General features: G+C 41.6%; 16 non-coding genes and 1 pseudogene across 16 annotated transcripts; all 17 read left to right on the forward strand.

Annotated features, from left to right (window-relative positions):
* Positions 1-258: 258 nt before the first annotated feature.
* On the forward strand, positions 259-377 carry LOC113104127 (5S ribosomal RNA). The gene has a single exon (XR_003291893.1). It is a non-coding gene; the product is annotated as a 5S ribosomal RNA (ribosomal RNA).
* Positions 378-735: 358 nt separating this feature from the next.
* LOC113104147 (5S ribosomal RNA) lies at positions 736-855 on the forward strand. The gene has a single exon (XR_003291911.1). It is a non-coding gene; the product is annotated as a 5S ribosomal RNA (ribosomal RNA).
* A 359-nt stretch (positions 856-1214) lies between these two features.
* On the forward strand, positions 1215-1333 carry LOC113104128 (5S ribosomal RNA). The gene has a single exon (XR_003291894.1). It is a non-coding gene; the product is annotated as a 5S ribosomal RNA (ribosomal RNA).
* A 511-nt stretch (positions 1334-1844) lies between these two features.
* Positions 1845-1963, forward strand: LOC113104129 (5S ribosomal RNA). The gene has a single exon (XR_003291895.1). It is a non-coding gene; the product is annotated as a 5S ribosomal RNA (ribosomal RNA).
* A 359-nt stretch (positions 1964-2322) lies between these two features.
* On the forward strand, positions 2323-2441 carry LOC113104131 (5S ribosomal RNA). Its single transcript, XR_003291896.1, has one exon. It is a non-coding gene; the product is annotated as a 5S ribosomal RNA (ribosomal RNA).
* Positions 2442-2951: 510 nt separating this feature from the next.
* LOC113104154 (5S ribosomal RNA) lies at positions 2952-3070 on the forward strand. Its single transcript, XR_003291918.1, has one exon. It is a non-coding gene; the product is annotated as a 5S ribosomal RNA (ribosomal RNA).
* Positions 3071-3429: 359 nt separating this feature from the next.
* On the forward strand, positions 3430-3548 carry LOC113104132 (5S ribosomal RNA). Its single transcript, XR_003291897.1, has one exon. It is a non-coding gene; the product is annotated as a 5S ribosomal RNA (ribosomal RNA).
* A 512-nt stretch (positions 3549-4060) lies between these two features.
* Positions 4061-4181, forward strand: LOC113104153 (5S ribosomal RNA). The gene has a single exon (XR_003291917.1). It is a non-coding gene; the product is annotated as a 5S ribosomal RNA (ribosomal RNA).
* Positions 4182-4541: 360 nt separating this feature from the next.
* LOC113104156 (5S ribosomal RNA) lies at positions 4542-4662 on the forward strand. The gene has a single exon (XR_003291920.1). It is a non-coding gene; the product is annotated as a 5S ribosomal RNA (ribosomal RNA).
* A 513-nt stretch (positions 4663-5175) lies between these two features.
* Positions 5176-5297, forward strand: LOC113104148 (5S ribosomal RNA). The gene has a single exon (XR_003291912.1). It is a non-coding gene; the product is annotated as a 5S ribosomal RNA (ribosomal RNA).
* Positions 5298-5657: 360 nt separating this feature from the next.
* On the forward strand, positions 5658-5778 carry LOC113104152 (5S ribosomal RNA). The gene has a single exon (XR_003291916.1). It is a non-coding gene; the product is annotated as a 5S ribosomal RNA (ribosomal RNA).
* Positions 5779-6137: 359 nt separating this feature from the next.
* On the forward strand, positions 6138-6256 carry LOC113104133 (5S ribosomal RNA). The gene has a single exon (XR_003291898.1). It is a non-coding gene; the product is annotated as a 5S ribosomal RNA (ribosomal RNA).
* A 357-nt stretch (positions 6257-6613) lies between these two features.
* LOC113104134 (5S ribosomal RNA) lies at positions 6614-6732 on the forward strand. The gene has a single exon (XR_003291899.1). It is a non-coding gene; the product is annotated as a 5S ribosomal RNA (ribosomal RNA).
* A 508-nt stretch (positions 6733-7240) lies between these two features.
* LOC113104135 (5S ribosomal RNA) lies at positions 7241-7359 on the forward strand. Its single transcript, XR_003291900.1, has one exon. It is a non-coding gene; the product is annotated as a 5S ribosomal RNA (ribosomal RNA).
* A 361-nt stretch (positions 7360-7720) lies between these two features.
* Positions 7721-7839, forward strand: LOC113104136 (5S ribosomal RNA). Its single transcript, XR_003291901.1, has one exon. It is a non-coding gene; the product is annotated as a 5S ribosomal RNA (ribosomal RNA).
* A 359-nt stretch (positions 7840-8198) lies between these two features.
* Positions 8199-8316, forward strand: LOC113104145 (5S ribosomal RNA). The gene has a single exon (XR_003291910.1). It is a non-coding gene; the product is annotated as a 5S ribosomal RNA (ribosomal RNA).
* Positions 8317-8670: 354 nt separating this feature from the next.
* LOC113104157 (uncharacterized) lies at positions 8671-8785 on the forward strand (annotated as a pseudogene).
* Positions 8786-9348: the final 563 nt, after the last annotated feature.

Here is a 9348-nt window from a genome sequence, read left to right on the forward strand (position 1 = left end):
TGGGAGACTGCCTGGGAATACCAGGTGCTGTAAGCTTTTTGGACATTTTTCACTTAGTATATAATAATTTTGCCAAAAAATAGAGTCAATGCCCGATCTCTGAATCTTAGCAGGTTTAGGTATGGTTAGCACTTTGATGAGAGACTGCCTAGGAATACCAGGTGCTTTAAGCTTTTGGGTTTTCCTTTCCTACTTATATAATGTACTGGCGATTAGATTGGCTGGTCTTTAAATAGCCCTCTCTTTGCTGCTGTCTTCGCTTACGGCCATACCAACCTGGCTATGCCCGATCTCGTCTGATCTCGGAAGCTAAGCAGGTTTGGGCCTGGTTAGTACTTGGATGGGAGACCGCCTGGGAATACCAGGTGCTGTAAGCTTTTTGGACATTTTTCACTTAGTATATAATAATTTTGCCAAAAAATAGAGTCAATGCCCGATCTCTGAATATTAACAGGTTTGGGCCTGGTTAGTACATGGATGGGAGACTGCCTGGGAATACCAGGTGCTGTAAGCTTTTTGGACATTTTTCACTTAGTATATAATAATTTTGCCAAAAAATAGAGTCAATGCCCGATCTCTGAATCTTAGCAGGTTTAGGTCTGGTTAGCACTTTGATGAGAGACTGCCTAGGAATACCAGGTGCTTTAAGCTTTTGGGTTTTCTTTCCTACTTATATAATGTACTGGCGATTAGATTGGCTGGTCTTTAAATAGCCCTCTCTTTGCTGCTGTCTTCGCTTACGGCCATACCAACCTGGCTATGCCCGATCTCGTCTGATCTCGGAAGCTAAGCAGGTTTGGGCCTTGGTTAGTACTTGGATGGGAGACCGCCTGGGAATACCAGGTGCTGTAAGCTTTTTGGACATTTTTCACTTAGTATATAATAATTTTGCCAAAAAATAGAGTCAATGCCCCGATCTCTGAATATTAACAGGTTTGGGCCTGGTTAGTACATGGATGGGAGACTGCCTGGGAATACCAGGTGCTGTAAGCTTTTTGGACATTTTTCACTTAGTATATAATAATTTTGCCAAAAAATAGAGTCAATGCCCGATCTCTGAATCTTAGCAGGTTTAGGTATGGTTAGCACTTTGATGAGAGACTGCCTAGGAATACCAGGTGCTTTAAGCTTTTGGGTTTTCTTTCCTACTTATATAATGTACTGGCGATTAGATTGGCTGGTCTTTAAATAGCCCTCTCTTTGCTGCTGTCTTCGCTTACGGCCATACCAACCTGGCTATGCCCGATCTCGTCTGATCTCGGAAGCTAAGCAGGTTTGGGCCTGGTTAGTACTTGGATGGGAGACCGCCTGGGAATACCAGGTGCTGTAAGCTTTTTGGACATTTTTCACTTAGTATATAATAATTTTGCCAAAAAATAGAGTCAATGCCCGATCTCTGAATATTAACAGGTTTGGGCCTGGTTAGTACATGGATGGGAGACTGCCTGGGAATACCAGGTGCTGTAAGCTTTTTGGACATTTTTCACTTAGTATATAATAATTTTGCCAAAAAATAGAGTCAATGCCCGATCTCTGAATCTTAGCAGGTTTAGGTCTGGTTAGCACTTTTGATGAGAGACTGCCTGGGAATACCAGGTGCTTTAATCTCTTGGAAAATTTCACGAATTATATAATAATCTTTCATTTAAAAAAAAAAAAAAAAAAAAAGAGTCAATGCCCGATCTCTGAATCTTAGCAGGTTTAGGTATGGTTAGCACTTTGATGAGAGACTGCCTAGGAATACCAGGTGCTTTAAGCTTTTGGGTTTTCTTTCCTACTTATATAATGTACTGGCGATTAGATTGGCTGGGTCTTTAAATAGCCCTCTCTTTGCTGCTGTCTTCGCTTACGGCCATACCAACCTGGCTATGCCCGATCTCGTCTGATCTCGGAAGCTAAGCAGGTTTGGGCCTGGTTAGTACTTGGATGGGAGACCGCCTGGGAATACCAGGTGCTGTAAGCTTTTTGGACATTTTTTCACTTAGTATATAATAATTTGCCAAAAAATAGAGTCAATGCCCGATCTCTGAATATTAACAGGTTTGGGCCTGGTTAGTACATGGATGGGAGACTGCCTGGGAATACCAGGTGCTGTAAGCTTTTTGGACATTTTTCACTTAGTATATAATAATTTTGCCAAAAAATAGAGTCAATGCCCGATCTCTGAATCTTAGCAGGTTTAGGTATGGTTAGCACTTTGATGAGAGACTGCCTAGGAATACCAGGTGCTTTAAGGCTTTTGGGTTTTCTTTCCTACTTATATAATGTACTGGCGATTAGATTGGCTGGTCTTTAAATAGCCCTCTCTTTGCTGCTGTCTTCGCTTACGGCCATACCAACCTGGCTATGCCCGATCTCGTCTGATCTCGGAAGCTAAGCAGGTTTGGGCCTGGTTAGTACTTGGATGGGAGACCGCCTGGGAATACCAGGTGCTGTAAGCTTTTTTGGACATTTTTCACTTAGTATATAATAATTTTGCCAAAAAATAGAGTCAATGCCCGATCTCTGAATATTAACAGGTTTGGGCCTGGTTAGTACATGGATGGGAGACTGCCTGGGAATACCAGGTGCTGTAAGCTTTTTGGACATTTTTCACTTAGTATATAATAATTTTGCCAAAAATAGAGTCAATGCCCGATCTCTGAATCTTAGCAGGTTTAGGTCTGGTTAGCACTTTGATGAGAGACTGCCTGGGAATACCAGGTGCTTTAATCTCTTTGGAAAATTTCACGAATTATATAATAATCTTTCATTTAAAAAAAAAAAAAAAAAAAAGAGTCAATGCCCGATCTCTGAATCTTAGCAGGTTTAGGTATGGTTAGCACTTTGATGAGAGACTGCCTAGGAATACCAGGTGCTTTAAGCTTTTTGGGTTTTCTTTCCTACTTATATAATGTACTGGCGATTAGATTGGCTGGTCTTTAAATAGCCCTCTCTTTGCTGCTCTCTTCGCTTACGGCCATACCAACCTGGCTATGCCGATCTCGTCTGATCTCGGAAGCTAAGCAGGTTTGGGCCCTGGTTAGTACTTGGATGGGAGACCGCCTGGGAATACCAGGTGCTGTAAGCTTTTTGGACATTTTTCACTTAGTATATAATAATTTTGCCAAAAAATAGAGTCAATGCCCGATCTCTGAATATTAACAGGTTTGGGCCTGGTTAGTACATGGATGGGAGACTGCCTGGGAATACCAGGTGCTGTAAGCTTTTTGGACATTTTTCACTTAGTATATAATAATTTTGCCAAAAAATAGAGTCAATGCCCCGATCTCTGAATCTTAGCAGGTTTAGGTCTGGTTAGCACTTTGATGAGAGACTGCCTAGGAATACCAGGTGCTTTAAGCTTTTGGGTTTTCTTTCCTACTTATATAATGTACTGGCGATTAGATTGGCTGGTCTTTAAATAGCCCTCTCTTTGCTGCTGTCTTCGCTTACGGCCATACCAACCTGGCTATGCCCGATCTCGTCTGATCTCGGAAGCTAAGCAGGTTTGGGCCTGGTTAGTACTTGGATGGGAGACCGCCTGGGAATACCAGGTGCTGTAAGCTTTTTGGACATTTTTCACTTAGTATATAATAATTTTGCCAAAAAATAGAGTCAATGCCCGATCTCTGAATATTAACAGGTTTGGGCCTGGTTAGTACATGGATGGGAGACTGCCTGGGAATACCAGGTGCTGTAAGCTTTTTGGACATTTTTCACTTAGTATATAATAATTTTGCCAAAAATAGAGTCAATGCCCGATCTCTGAATCTTAGCAGGTTTAGGTCTGGTTAGCACTTTGATGAGAGACTGGCCTGGGAATACCAGGTGCTTTAATCTCTTTGGAAAATTTCACGAATTATATAATAATCTTTCATTTAAAAAAAAAAAAAAAAAAAAAAGAGTCCAATGCCCGATCTCTGAATCTTAGCAGGTTTAGGTATGGTTAGCACTTTGATGAGAGACTGCCTAGGAATACCAGGTGCTTTAAGCTTTTGGGTTTTCTTTCCTACTTATATAATGTACTGGCGATTAGATTGGCTGGTCTTTAAATAGCCCTCTCTTTGCTGCTGTCTTCGCTTACGGCCATACCAACCTGGCTATGCCCGATCTCGTCTGATCTCGGAAGCTAAGGCAGGTTTGGGCCTGGTTAGTACTTGGATGGGAGACCCGCCTGGGAATACCAGGTGCTGTAAGCTTTTTGGACATTTTTCACTTAGTATATAAATAATTTTGCCAAAAATAGAGTCAATGCCCGATCTCTGAATATTAACAGGTTTGGGCCTGGTTAGTACATGGATGGGAGACTGCCTGGGAATACCAGGTGCTGTAAGCTTTTTGGACATTTTTCACTTAGTAATATAATAATTTTGCCAAAAAATAGAGTCAATGCCCGATCTCTGAATCTTAGCAGGTTTAGGTATGGTTAGCACTTTGATGAGAGACTGCCTAGGAATACCAGGTGCTTTAAAGCTTTTGGGTTTCTTTCCTACTTATATAATGTACTGGCGATTAGATTGGCTGGTCTTTAAAATAGCCCTCTCTTTGCTGCTGTCTTCGCTTACGGCCCATACCAACCTGGCTATGGCCCGATCTCGTCTGATCTCGGAAGCTAAGCAGGTTTGGGCCTGGTTAGTACTTGGATGGAGAACCGCCTGGGAATACCAGGTGCTGTAAGCTTTTTGGACATTTTTCACTTAGTATATAATAATTTTGCCAAAAAATAGAGTCAATGCCCGATCTCTGAATATTAACAGGTTTGGGCCTGGTTAGTACATGGATGGGAGACTGCCTGGGAATACCAGGTGCTGTAAGCTTTTTGGACATTTTTCACTTAGTATATAATAATTTTTGCCAAAAAATAGAGTCACATGCCCGATTCTCTGAATCTTAGCAGGTTTAGGTCTGGTTAGCACTTTTGATGAGAGACTGCCTGGGAATACCAGGTGCTTTAATCTCTTTGGAAATTTCACGAATTATATAATAATCTTTCATTTAAAAAAAAAAAAAAAAAAAAGAGTCAATGCCCGATCTCTGAATCTTAGCAGGTTTTAGGTATGGTTAGCACTTTTGATGAGAGACTGCCTAGAATACCAGGTGCTTTAAGCTTTTGGGTTTTCTTTCCTACTTATATAATGTACTGGCGATTAGATTGGCTGGTCTTTAAATAGCCCTCTCTTTGCTGCTGTCTTCGCTTACGGCCATACCAACCTGGCTATGCCCGATCTAGTCGTCTGATCTCGGAAGCTAAGCAGGTTTGGGCCTGGTTAGTACTTGGATGGGAGACCGCCTGGGAATACCAGGTGCTGTAAGCTTTTTGGACATTTTTCACTTAGTATATAATAATTTTGCCAAAAAATAGAGTCAATGCCCCGATCTCTGAATATTAACAGGTTTGGGCCTGGTTTAGTACATGGATGGGAGACTGCCTGGGAATACCAGGTGCTGTAAGCTTTTTGGACATTTTTCACTTAGTATATAATAATTTTGCCAAAAAATAGAGTCAATGCCCGATCTCTGAATCTTAGCAGGTTTAGGTCTGGTTAGCACTTTGATGAGAGACTGCCTAGGAATACCAGGTGCTTTAAGCTTTTGGGTTTTCTTTCCTACTTATATAATGTACTGGCGATTAGATTGGCTGGTCTTTAAATAGCCCTCTCTTTGCTGCTGTCTTCGCTTACGGGCCATACCAACCTGGCTATGCCCGATCTCGTCTGATCTCGGAAGCTAAGCAGGTTTTGGGCCTGGTTAGTACTTGGATGGGAGACCGCCTGGGAATACCAGGTGCTGTAAGCTTTTTGGACCATTTTTCACTTAGTATATAATAATTTTGCCAAAAAAATAGAGTCAATGCCCGATCTCTGAATATTAACAGGTTTGGGCCTGGTTAGTACATGGATGGGAGACTGCCTGGGAATACCAGGTGCTGTAAGCTTTTTGGACATTTTTCACTTAGTATATAATAATTTTGCCAAAAATAGAGTCAATGCCCGATCTCTGAATCTTAGCAGGTTTAGGTATGGTTAGCACTTTGATGAGAGACTGCCTAGGAATACCAGGTGCTTTAAGCTTTTGGGTTTTCTTTCCTACTTATATAATGTACTGGCGATTAGATTGGCTGGTCTTTAAATAGCCCTCTCTTTGCTGCTGTCTTCGCTTACGGCCATACCAACCTGGCTATGCCCGATCTCGTCTGATCTCGGAAGCTAAGCAGGTTTGGGCCTGGTTAGTACTTGGATGGGAGACCGCCTGGGAATACCAGGTGCTGTAAGCTTTTTGGACATTTTTCACTTAGTATATAATAATTTTGCCAAAAAATAGAGTCAATGCCCGATCTCTGAATATTAACAGGTTTGGGCTGGTTAGTACATGGATGGGAGACTGCCTGGGAATACCAGGTGCTGTAAGCTTTTTGGACATTTTTCACTTAGTATATAATAATTTTGCCAAAAAATAGAGTCAATGCCCGATCTCTGAATCTTAGCAGGTTTAGGTATGGTTAGCACTTTGATGAGAGACTGCCTAGGAATACCAGGTGCTTTAAGCTTTTGGGTTTTCTTTCCTACTTATATAATGTACTGGCGATTAGATTGGCTGGTCTTTAAATAGCCCTCTCTTTGCTGCTGTCTTCGCTTACGGCCATACCAACCTGGCTATGCCCGATCTCGTCTGATCTCGGAAGCTAAGCAGGTTTGGGCCTGGTTAGTACTTGGATGGGAGACCGCCTGGGAATACCAGGTGCTGTAAGCTTTTTGGACATTTTTCACTTAGTATATAATAATTGCCAAAAAATAGAGTCAATGCCCGATCTCTGAATATTAACAGGTTTGGGCCTGGTTAGTACATGGATGGGAGACTGCCTGGGAATACCAGGTGCTGTAAGCTTTTTGGACATTTTTCACTTAGTATATAATAATTTTGCCAAAAAATAGAGTCAATGCCCGATCTCTGAATCTTAGCAGGTTTAGGTCTGGTTAGCACTTTGATGAGAGACTGCCTGGGAATACCAGGTGCTTTAATCTCTTTGGAAAATTTCACGAATTATATAATAATCTTTCATTTAAAAAAAAAAAAAAAAAAAAAGAGTCAATGCCCGATCTCTGAATCTTAGCAGGTTTAGGTATGGTTAGCACTTTGATGAGAGACTGCCTAGGAATACCAGGTGCTTTAAGCTTTTGGGTTTTCTTTCCTACTTATATAATGTACTGGCGATTAGATTGGCTGGTCTTTAAATAGCCCTCTCTTTGCTGCTGTCTTCGCTTACGGCCATACCAACCTGGCTATGCCCGATCTCGTCTGATCTCGGAAGCTAAGCAGGTTTGGGCCTGGTTAGTACTTGGATGGGAGACCGCCTGGGAATACCAGGTGCTGTAAGCTTTTTGGACATTTTTCACTTAGTATATAATAATTTTGCCAAAAAATAGAGTCAATGCCCGATCTCTGAATATTAACAGGTTTGGGCCTGGTTAGTACATGGATGGGAGACTGCCTGGGAATACCAGGTGCTGTAAGCTTTTTGGACATTTTTCACTTAGTATATAATAATATTTTTTGCCAAAAAAAGAGTCAATGCCCGATCTCTGAATCTTAGCAGGTTTAGGTCTGGTTAGCACTTTGATGAGAGACTGCCTAGGAATACCAGGTGCTTTAAGCTTTTGGGTTTCTTTTCCTACTTATATAATGTACTGGCGATTAGATTGGCTGGTCTTTAAATAGCCCTCTCTTTGCTGCTGTCTTCGCTTACGGCCATACCAACCTGGCTATGCCCGATCTCGTCTGATCTCGGAAGCTAAGCAGGTTTGGGCCTGGTTAGTACTTGGATGGGAGACCGCCTGGGAATACCAGGTGCTGTAAGCTTTTTGGACATTTTTCACTTAGTATATAATAATTTTGCCAAAAAATAGAGTCAATGCCGATCTCTGAATATTAACAGGTTTGGGCTGGTTAGTACATGGATGGGAGACTGCCTGGGAATACCAGGTGCTGTAAGCTTTTTGGACATTTTTCACTTAGTATATAATAATTTTGCCAAAAAAATAGAGTCAATGCCCGATCTCTGAATCTTAGCAGGTTTAGGTATGGTTAGCACTTTGATGAGAGACTGCCTAGGAATACCAGGTGCTTTAAGCTTTTGGGTTTTCTTTTTCCTACTTATATAATGTACTGGCGATTAGATTGGCTGGTCTTTAAATAGCCCTCTCTTTGCTGCTGTCTTCGCTTACGGCCATACCAACCTGGCTATGCCCGATCTCGTCTGATCTCGGAAGCTAAGCAGGTTTGGGCCTGGTTAGTACTTGGATGGGAGACCGCCTGGGATACCAGGTGCTGTAAGCTTTTTGGACATTTTTCACTTAGTATATAATAATTTTGCCAAAAAATAGAGTCAATGCCCGATCTCTGAATATTAACAGGTTTGGGCCTGGTTAGTACATGGATGGGAGACTGCCTGGGAATACCAGGTGCTGTAAGCTTTTTGACATTTTTCACTTAGTATATAATAATTTTGCCAAAAATAGAGTCAATGCCCGATCTCTGAATCTTAGCAGGTTTAGGTATGGTTAGCACTTTGATGAGAGACTGCCTAGGAATACCAGGTGCTTTAAGCTTTTGGGTTTTCTTTCCTACTTATATAATGTACTGGCGATTAGATTGGCTGGTCTTTAAATAGCTCTCTTTGCTGCTGTCTTCGCTTACGGCATACCACTGGCTAGCCCGATCTCGTCTGATCTCGGAAGCTAAGCAGGTTTGGGCCTGGTTAGTACTTGGATGGGAGACCGCCTGGGAATACCAGGTGCTGTAAGCTTTTTGGACATTTTTCACTTAGTATATAATAATTTTGCCAAAAAATAGAGTCAATGCCCGATCTCTGAATATTAACAGGTTTGGGCCTGGTTAGTACATGGATGGGAGACTGCCTGGGAATACCAGGTGCTGTAAGCTTTTTGGACATTTTTTCACTTAGTATATAATAATTTGGCCAAAAAATAGAGTCAATGCCCGATCTCTGAATCTTAGCAGGTTTAGGTCTGGTTAGCACTTTGATGAGAGACTGCCTGGGAATACCAGGTGCTTTAATCTCTTTGGAAAATTTCACGAATTTATAATAATCTTTCATTTAAAAAAAAAAAAAAAAAAAAAGAGTCAATGCCCGATCTCTGAATCTTAGCAGGTTTAGGTATGGTTAGCACTTTGATGAGAGACTGCCTAGGAATACCAGGTGCTTTAAGCTTTTGGGTTTTTCTTTCTACTTATATAATGTACTGGCGATTAGATTGGCTGGTCTTTAAATAGCCCTCTCTTTGCTGCTGCTTCGCTTACCGGCCATACCAACTGGCTATGCCCGATCTCGTCTGATCTCGAAGCTAA

The sequence above is a fragment of the Carassius auratus genome, unplaced genomic scaffold (genome assembly GCF_003368295.1).
Source record: "Carassius auratus strain Wakin unplaced genomic scaffold, ASM336829v1 scaf_tig00217928, whole genome shotgun sequence".
Lineage (NCBI taxonomy): Eukaryota > Metazoa > Chordata > Actinopteri > Cypriniformes > Cyprinidae > Carassius > Carassius auratus.